This window comes from Malaclemys terrapin, chromosome 12 (genome assembly GCF_027887155.1).
Source record: "Malaclemys terrapin pileata isolate rMalTer1 chromosome 12, rMalTer1.hap1, whole genome shotgun sequence".
NCBI lineage: Eukaryota > Metazoa > Chordata > Testudines > Emydidae > Malaclemys > Malaclemys terrapin.
The window spans coordinates 5,537,985-5,548,177 of NC_071516.1; the positions used below are offsets into that span (position 1 = coordinate 5,537,985).

Genomic DNA, 10,193 nt, shown 5'->3' on the forward strand with positions numbered 1-10,193 from the left:
ACGAAGGGTTTTATTCTAGCAAAATTGATTGTGAACAAAAATAACTGTCTGACTTGTGCTTGCAGTTAAATTGGCAGAGGGATAATTCATCTGATTGGTGCCTGCATTTAAGCTGTGTGTGAAAACTGCATTCAAAACAGGCAGAATGTGCCAGTAGAAAATTGCAACTCAATTCACTTCTCCTTTTTTACTCTCCTTTTACTCTCTCTCTCTCTCTCTCCCGCTCTCCATTTTCCTTTGTTTTTTCTCTCTCTCTTTCTTTCAATGAATGGGCTCTCTGTCAATGGAGCATGCACGTGCACAAAATGGGTGCACACAACCGTGCATGCAAAAGTGGAGTTCGGTTTCTGAAAATTAGGCTGTCAAATGGAAGGCGGAAAGTGCTACTTCTGCTCAGCCCCCCGTGGCTGTGTATAACCACGTCGGGTAAATGGTGTGGTATCAGCCATGTTCCAAGAGCCTTGCAATACCTTGACACAATAGGGGAGGGCCTATGCAGAGAGATAAGGAGGGAAACTGGCATTTTGTTGCTTTTAGTTAAACATTCAAAGCCAAATTTTCAAAGAACGACACAACACGACAGGCAGCTTTAAATTCCAACGCTGGCTTCGGGTCTTTAATGGGCCTATGACATTGGAGGAAAGGTGTAACTGAGCAGACCCTCAATGTGCCAGCTCCTCACTCTCGCTACCCTGGCACTCAGCCTGCATGCTGAAATAGCACACAAGCAGCATATCTACGCCAGCATGTTCTCTTAGGCCAGTGATGGTGTCCACTTTCTTCACCCTTCTTGCATCTTGTGATGGGTGCTAAGAGAATCCGGACCGTAAAGTGCCACTGTGTTAGCTGTGGGGCTGTCTCTTGAAGGAACTTTCAATCATCTTAATGAGATTTTGAAAGAATCATTGTGTTAAACGTCCAGATTACCCAGTTTATTCCAACCCTCTTGGATGTTCACTGGAGGCAGGAGTTAGCAGATTGATGGATCCTCTTCATTTCTGAAACTTCACTGCTGGTGAGCCAGAGAAAACCCAACATCTATTTCAGAAATTTGACCTTTGGGCCAGAGAGTCATCTTGCAATCTGCTTCCTCAAGTGATAGCTCATTAAATCATCCATTGAACTCTGTATTCGTGCCTTTTTCATTCCTGGTCTTCTCTCTTCATCTCCACCATCTTCAATCTAAGCAACCTTTTTTTTTCCCCTTTCACCTCTATTTTCACTCCCTTTTCTCTCTAAAGATGTGAAGGGGGATGTCATGTGCTGAGTGGTCTCACAGGGTTTAAGATAGCTTGAGCGAAGTTCCAGGTGTGTGGCTTTTCTAAGTCTGTGAGATGATTGGCTTCATTCCATGAAACTATCTTCTGTGCTGAGACATCAATTGTTCATTTGTTAGCAAAGGAACCAAAGTCTTCCCTGATAGAAATACACTTGGATGACAGCTCACGGAACCATCATGATAACTGGCACTAATCTGCACCCTTATTGGAAGGCTCAGAAGAGAGGCCAAGAATTGAATGGGACATGGAGACCAAACTGTAGTGGTTCTGCCAAATCAAGGGTCTAGGGACCATTGACCGGGTGGGTTGGGGAAGCTTGCCCGGGTGTTGCTGACTGCTCTGTACCGGTCCTGTGATTGGCAAGAAGTATCAGTTTCACACTGTTCACCAGGACATAAAGGCAAAACAAACTGGCACAAGGGTGGAAGGGGGGGCACTTTACTGGCTAGCTCAGTTGGTAGAGCATCAGAGTTTTAATCTGAGGGTCCAGGGTTCATGTCCCTGGTCAGGTGATAAACTATTCACTAAGTTCTTTAAAATGTCTGTCTTTTGGGGGAAGGGAATAGCTCAGTGGTTTGAGCATTGGCCTGTTAAACCCAGGGTTTGTGAGTTCAGTCCCTGAGGGGGCCATTTAGGGAACTGGGGTAAAAATCTGTCTGGGCATTGGTCCTGTTTTGAGCAGGGGGTTGGACTAGATGACCTCCTGAGGCCCCTTCCAACCTTGATATTCTATTATATAATTCCATGAAACCTACATCCATGGCAATGCCTGGTGTGATTTTGGGGTTGGCATGATATGATGTATCCCAGGGATTATCATCTACTGCCAACATTACTTGTCACTTTCCCCTGGGGAGGCCATGCACAGTGATGCAGGATAGTCATCATTACCTGACACCAAAAGCATGCGGTGTGTGACACCTTTCTCTAATGCAGAGTATCTATAGACAATAGAAATGGCTCACAGCCCGTAGATCCTGCCCCAGCTGCGCATTTACCAGGTGTCCGCATAGGTGCCAACTTCTAATGGTGCCGGTGGGTGCTCGACCACCCCTGCCCTGCCCCCATTCCAACCCTTTCCTCAAAGTCCCTGCCTCAACTCCATCCCCTCCCTGCCCCTATTTGACTCCTTCCCCAAATCCCCTCCCTGGCCTCGCCTCCTCCCCTGAGTGCGCCATGTTCCCGCTCTTCCTCTCTCCCTCCCGGATCTTGCTACAGTTGTTTGGAGGCAGCAAGCGCTGGGAGGGAGTGGGGAGGAGCGGGGACGCGGCGTACTCAGGGGAGGAGGAGGAGGTGAGGTGGGGTGGCGGGACAGGGAGCTTGGCTGCCCGTGGGTGCAGAGCACCCACTAATTTTTCCCCATGGGTGCTCCAGCCCCGGAGCACCCACGGAGTTGGCACCTATGGGTGTCCCCTCTTTTTATCACAAGGGGGGGCACCTTACTTTGACGAAGCAGCTAGTAAGCAAAAGCCACCAGACCCTGAGAGAAGCTCACCAATTACAATAAATCAGATCATTAAAGGAAAATGGAAAAATAAATGAATAAGTAATAAAATAGCTCCACTCTACTCAGAAATGTACGAAGGCAGTGCCATCACTGAGCTCCAGAAGGCGAGTGGGGAATTTATAGCTCCCCCCCCCCCCATAATCTCCCTTTCAAGTAGTAACAAGCTGTCCTCTGGTTCCCCCTGAGTGGCTCATCATTACAGAGCTCATCACAGTTTTCTATATCAATGAAATAATTTAGCATTTGAAGGACATTCTCTGACAGGGAAAGGAATGACATGCAGGCTAGACAGTGCCGACAGACTCTGCTCGTCAGGGAGTTTTCTCCCCATTTGAAAGAGATGTCTGTCTTTTTACCTTCCTCCAGGGACTAATGAGATACCAAGAAGAGCATCAAATAAAGCAAAATGGATGTTGCTCCCTCTCTGTTTAAGGGGTCGGTTCCAGAGAGCCAGTCTCACTTTGGTTCTGGCTATGGAGAGATGAGCAGACTGGCTTTCAGCCAAAGGATTCATCGATCATAATTTGTCCTCCCCCCCTACACTTTTCCACATTAGGTTTCGCTCCTCGGTGCGTGTGTGTTAGGACTGCTCAACTCTTCATCAGAGCAGGGCTTCTGATTTATGAGAAGATCTGAAAAAAACAACCTAGTGGGAGGGCCAGCTTGACAGGAAAGCAGCCACTAATCAGGTATGCATGACAGTAAGGCATGGCCTGTGGTAACATCCTGTGCAACCACACACACTCCATACGTCAGAGACCTCCCTATGCCCTTCATTCTACGACTGTTTCCTGCTTTCCTGGATTATGCTCAGACACTCTCTCCTTGTCCATCTGATTCATTATGGGATTTTCCCCCCTGCTGCTGGTCCCCACTGCATCGTTTCCCCAGTCTTGGAGGAAGGTATATGCAGCTTCCCTAGACAAGGGAGTGAACGTCACTCTATCAGCCAATCTAAGCAGCACCAGCCCAAAATAGTCTATGTCACTGATGCAATCCATGATTTGGAAGTCCAAGTGATAGTCAGAAAGGGAGATTTGTAACTGGCTGCTCTTTGATGAGTGCCGCGTAGACCCAAACATCCTGCAGGTAATGAACTAGGTGCGAGAATCCTAGTTTATTTGGCTGTTATTGACGTCAAAGAGCCAAGCTTGTTTCAAGACACGCAATCAATACATTCTTCTCACTGAACATAAGGTACCCCGAGGGCTACTTTGCAATCACAGACCATCAGGGTAATTTATTTCTAGGAGATGTCCAGGCGTGTCAATAGTCATCTTTGCATGCAGTGCTTAATATCCATAACCGATCTAGCAAATGGATTGAAAATGTTACATCCTGAAAAACAGAATAAAAGGACCAAGTGTGGCCAGTCAAGCCATTAGAAATGTTGCCCCCTGCCTTAGTGAGGGGTTTATTCCTACACCAGCGCTGATTCCTGCCAGTGTATGTATAAACATTTGCCAAATATTTCACCCAAACATTTTCAACCTGTTGGTTTGTTTTGTAATTGGAATATTTGGTAGTCTGACTTTAGGTTGTGCAGTGAGTCACCTGGGCAGGGATTCGGGATTCGGTTCCCACAATTCACCAGGGTCTGGGAGAACTCTGCCTCACCTGCAGTGCTGGATGCAGATGACAAAGATGATCCAGTGGGATTTGGGAGGGTGGGGGGGTTCCCTACTCTGGCAAAGCCTTCTTGTGTGAACTTAGACAAGTTACTTAGCCTTGCTGGGCCTCAATTCCTCATCTGTATAATCAGGATAATAGCACTTCCTTGCCTCCGGCAGGATAAATCCATTAAAAGCTTGAGAGATGCTCAGATACTATAGTCACGGGGCCCATATAAATACTGAAGAATATGTCTACACTGCAAACTAAGCCTGGGCTCTGATTCTGGTTTGAGCCCAATCCCCCTTCTGTCCACACACACAGCAATCAGCAAGCACTCAAGACCTGGTGCTAGGACCCTGCCAAGGGGTGAGTCAGGCCCGAGTCCCACTGGGACTCAGGTCCAAGCAGTGTGGACTTCGCTTCACATTCTGCAGTGTGGACACCACGCAAACTGCAGACCTGAGTCAGAATGTTGGAGCAGTGAATTTGTAGACATGTTAGAAGAACTGGGAGACCTGGATTCAGCAACTGTAAGGTCAGGTTTACAATGCTTGGAAACACCCAACTCCGCAAACCTGGGTCTCACAGGCCAGGGCTCAGTGTACAGTGTAGACATACCCTAAAATGGATAGGGATTAGCTGTTCAGATTTAGCTCCAGATCTGTCCTATAGAATTAACGCCAGGTGAGATGAATAGAGATGAGATGGAGGGCAAGAGGGGGCTTGTCATACATGGGTTTGATCGAAACAGGTTTTATACCACCCTCTGCAGAGCCTCATCTTTGGGCCTGATTTGTTCCCTAAGTGGGCCCATGTCCTCCCTGTTTTGCTCCCACGCAGGGGAGTGCGCAAGGGTGGGCAAACAGGGGCATGGCCCCTCCCAAGCAGTGGGGGCAGAGAACTCCTCTGGAGCTGGGGTGGGAGAGTGAGCTCCATTGGCCCCAGGGCTGCAGTGGGAAGAGCCATCTCCTCTGGCCATTGGAGGGGGGTGGGGTAGGGGACAGCCAGTTCCTCCAGCCATGGAGGCGTGGGGGGCAGGGGAGAGCCAGCTCCTTCAGCTGCGGGGGGCACAGAAAATGCCCTTCCCAAAACAGCCACATTTTTATTCCTGTGCATGCCCCCGCCCCCACGCATTGCCTGGTCACGCATTGCACTGCTTGCGGTTTGAGAGTGAATGCTCAGCTCCATGCTGCTGCTGTTACCCAAAGGAGGTGGGGCCATGAACCCACCCATCGTTACCGACCAGAGAAGATGGCTGGGTGCAAGGGGAGGCATGCTGCTCCGCATTAAGGCTGTTGCTTTTCCTAGCGGCTCTTGGAAGTCATAGGTTTTCCTGGGGCATGGTGCCTCCCAGAGCTTCCCGTGGGGCTGTTTGTTTCCACACCACCCTAACAGGGTGATGTCTATAAAATATCACACTGTAGCTCACTGGGAATGAAGTACAAGGAAGGACGAAACTCCGTTAGATCACACATTGCTTCAGTAGAGAGGTTTGGCTTCATGCTTAATCCAGAAATTGATGAACAATCCCCTATGGGTGAAATACTGCTTCCAGATGGAAAAGATATTTTGTAATAGACCCAGCAGCCTGGAACACAATCAATCATCCTACAGTGAAATCACCAGCCGAAGTGGACAAGGCCTCGGTTTGAAGGCACTTAAAAGAAAAGCTGAGTCATGGAGCGTACCCATTTGTTCATGGCTACAGCTGGGCAAAAGTTTTCAGACAACGCTTCTTTTTTTGCCCCAAAAATGCAGATTCGGGTAGACTGAAACATTTCTGTGTCAAATTCGCAGAATTGTTTTGGTTAAAAATAAAATCAGAAAAAGTGGAAAGGTTTCATTTTTGAAACAAAATGATTTGACGTTTCAATTTGAAATAACTTTTCATTTTGAACTTTGTTTTGGTTGCATTTAATACAATTAAAAAGGTAAAAAGACCACAAAAATTAAATGCAACCTGTCATTTTGGGTCAAACAAAATATTTTGTTTGCCCCAAAACTATTGTTTTAAACTTGTTTGGTTTGCCAAAATATTTAAAACTATTTTCTTTCAGGCTGACTCAAGGGGGTTGGACTAGAGGACCTCCTGAGGTCCCTTCCAACCCTGATATTCTATGATTTGATCTTACACTTCAGGCACTGAATAAAAAACCTGTTAGTCACACAGCTCGATTCATGGCCTTGCATGTGTCAGGCAACTGATTCTGCCAGAGCTGACCCCATCTTTCCCGCTGCAAACAATTAAAAGGCTGAGGGAACTGGGATTATTTAGTCTGCAGAAGAGAAGAATGAGGGGGGATTTGATAGCTGCTTTCAACTACCTGAAAGAGGAATCCAAAGAGGATGGATCTAGACTGTTCTCAGTGGTACCAGATGACAGAATGAGAAGTAATGGTCTCAAGTTGTGGTGGGGAAGGTTTAGGTTGGATATTAGGAAAAACTTTTTCACTAGAAGGGTGGTGAAGCACTGGAATGGGTCACCTAGGGAGGTGGTGGAATCTCCTTCCTTAGAGCTTTTTAAGGTCAGGCTTGACAAAGCCCTGGCTGGGATGATTTAGTTGGGGATTGGTCCTGCTTTGAGCAGGGGGTTGGACTAGATGACCTCCTGAGGTCCCTTCCAACCCTGATATTCTATGATTCTATGAAAAGAAATTCTGTATTTCTTTTTGGTCTGTATTTCAGACTAGCAGTGTTGAAAATAAATGATATATACAAGTATAGATAGGTGGCTGGCTAGCTTTGTTTATTCTTTTTATACAAACAAGGTATGAGAATGTCTGCATCCAATATTATGACCTGTGTGAGCCTGGTCCTGTCCATTTGCAGTCTACAGAGCAGTGTCCTCCATGTAACTCTTGTGAGAAAGCTAAGTGCTTATTAATATCATCAGACAGTGATTCCTTTACTCATTCTATTTCGCTTAGCTGCAGAATGATCAGTCCAAGACCTGGAATGGGTTGCTAACAACATGTGCAGCAAAGAGACGGGCCTGTAATTCTATAGGTCACCTCTGTGGCTAAAGCTGACCAGCTAATCCCAGGGATCCTACACCATTTTTCTAATCTCTGGTCCAAACATTTGTCAAGAAGAAATCTGGACTCCAGATAATGCTGGGTGTTTCAACGTATTCAGTTTCTGTACGCAGCCATCTGCAACTCAACAATGAGGGAGTGTTGTCAGAGATATTTCACTTCAAGCAGAAAATGTTGTTGTTAATTAATAGAGCTCTGTAAATGTACCCAGTAATTTACATAAAAAGACATGGTCTTTACTGCAAAGAGTTGTCAATCTCGCTACAGTCTCAAAATAGACATGATTAAAAGGATGCAGTCAGAAATGTACTTTTCATAGTTCGTCAGACAACCTCCTGGAAGAGTTAAATCAAACCCCATTTCCTTTCTGCCATGTTTTTTCTCCCCTGCTGTTTTCATGCTCACAGCCAAGGCTTTCCATAAATAGAAATGGACTAGAAGGGAGGCAGTGTAATCTAATGGATAAGGCATTGGGCTGGACGTCTGGAGATCTGGTTTCTGTTCCTGGCTCTGATCTGGTGTTTGACCTTAAGCAAGTCACTTCACCACCCCGTGCCTCTGTTTCCCTTTTCACCTTAGTCTGTCAGGACTGTTTAGATTGCAGGGACTGTCTCTCACTGTTAGTACACAGCATCTAGCACAATGGGGGCCTAATCAGTGAGGCTTAATCTAGGTGATACCACGAAGCCATTCTCAAATTGTGTTTCTAGCCCTTACGGTTTTGAAATGAATCTTCCACATGATCGTGCCCCTTGTGACAGACAAGAGGCAGGACTCAGGCACAGTGAACCCAACCGGGGTATTTTACTTAGCATGCTGGGCACACACACACACACCAGCCCCTCAGCTACCCAGGTTCTGTAGCTCCCATACTGTGGAACATAGTGTGTGCTGCAGTGTGGCCACACAGGGTCTGTTTAAGTCTTGGCCTGGATTACTCACCCGTGGAATGGGTTGATGTCCACACAACACGAATGTGACATGAATAACCGTATTACGCGTCCCAAACATTCAAAAATCATGTGTCAAGCTCCCAAATATCCTGAGACTGGCTTCAAAATCTTGAGATTTTTATAAATGAATGTATTTGTGGTTCTTTGTATTTGGCTTCTGGTTTTTGAACTTTTATGGTTCACATTTTCAAGCCTTTTCCTGCAACCACAAGGGCTAGAAGGGCAACTTTAAAGAATGAAAGTTGAGATTCTCATATAATCACATGGATCCAGGAGCTAGGACTATAAGAAAACCCCCAGATATTGTGAGACTTGTGATAAAATCACACGAATTGGCAACACTGGACATTCTTCACTGGATGACCTACTGCTTGAGGTTATAATCAGCTTCAAGCAACAGCTCGGTGGTGTGTTAACTCTGAAACCTAATGATAATTCAAATATCAACTGATTCACTGCCTCTTCACTGTGGTTGGATGAAGTTACAGATGAAACAGAGGAAAGAGGCAGAAGGGACACATCCAACAGAAGAAAGTGAAGTGGAGCAGGGGAGCAAAAGGAATTCAATAGTCACCGGGAAGGGATATCAGAGGGAGGATAGTGAAAGGGGATGAGTTATCATGGAAGGGGGAGAGGTTTGATCAATGGAACACAAACAGGATTCCTCTCTATTCTGCCTTTCCCATCCATCCACCCACTCACACACCAACTTCTTATTGAATTGTTGCTTATAACCCCCAGGATGCACACACATGACCTATTATTAAAGGATTGTCCATGGCAGGTGTGTTGCCCACACTGGCTATACTGTTGTTTCTAATGAGTACTGGGTTTCTCATGCTGGTTATGTACAATAGGATTTTTTTTCACCAGGAATCATTTTTTATAGCATTGACTGACTTGTTTTGAAAAATATAGAGACTTTGCAAGCAACTACATTGGAATACACGAAATAGGCCTTCTGATAAACAGCACACACACTTCCTGGGCTGACTGCCAGGGAACAGATTCAATGCAATATATTTTAATGTCTCTAAGCAACAGATAAATGGATCACCTAACCTGTTTAAGTGGCACAACTGGGATAGTATATAAGCCTAATAAACACGGTAAGGTAAAGTAAGTGTGAATTGCTTAATGAATTTGCCATTTTGATACACTTTGTTCACTCCAGAGTCTTCCCGGCTCTGTTACGACAGCCAGATGACTCACATTTGCCTTAATACCATTTTTAGAAAATGTTTCAATACTTAGAATCATAGAAATGGAGGGTGGGAGGGGACCTTGAGCGGTCACCGAGTGCAGCCCCCCGTGCTGAGGCAGGACCAAGGAAATCTAGACCAGCCCTGACAGATATTTGTCCAACCACTTTCTTAAAAACCTCCAGTGATGGGGATTTGAACCTACATCTCCCTTGCTGCTGAGTAAGCCCAGGACTTCTTATCCTACTTTCAGTGGATATGGAGAACAGCCCTTAACACATTTGAAGACTGTTATCAGGTCCCTCCTCAGCCTTCTTTTCTCAAGACTTAGTGTGCCCAGTTTTTTTAACCTTTCCTTATAGGTCAGGTTTTTCTAAACCTGACTTATCATTTTGGTTGCTCTCCTCTGAACTCTCCCCAATTTGCCCACATCTTTCCCAAAGGGCGGTGCCCAGAACTGGACACAGGACTCCAGCTGAGGCCTCACCAGTGCTGAGTAGAGAGGGACAATTACCTCCTGTGTCTGACATATGATTCTCCTGTTAATATGCCCTAGATTGAGATTAGCCTTTTCAACAACTATATTACATACCTTTACTATG

The 10,193-nt window shown here is 45.9% G+C and overlaps 1 non-coding gene across 1 annotated transcript; it reads left to right on the forward strand.

Moving 5' to 3' along the window:
- Window positions 1-1,719: 1,719 nt before the first annotated feature.
- On the forward strand, window positions 1,720-1,796 carry TRNAK-UUU (transfer RNA lysine (anticodon UUU)). The gene has a single exon. It is a non-coding gene; the product is annotated as a tRNA-Lys (tRNA).
- The last annotated feature ends 8,397 nt before the right edge of the window (window positions 1,797-10,193 follow it).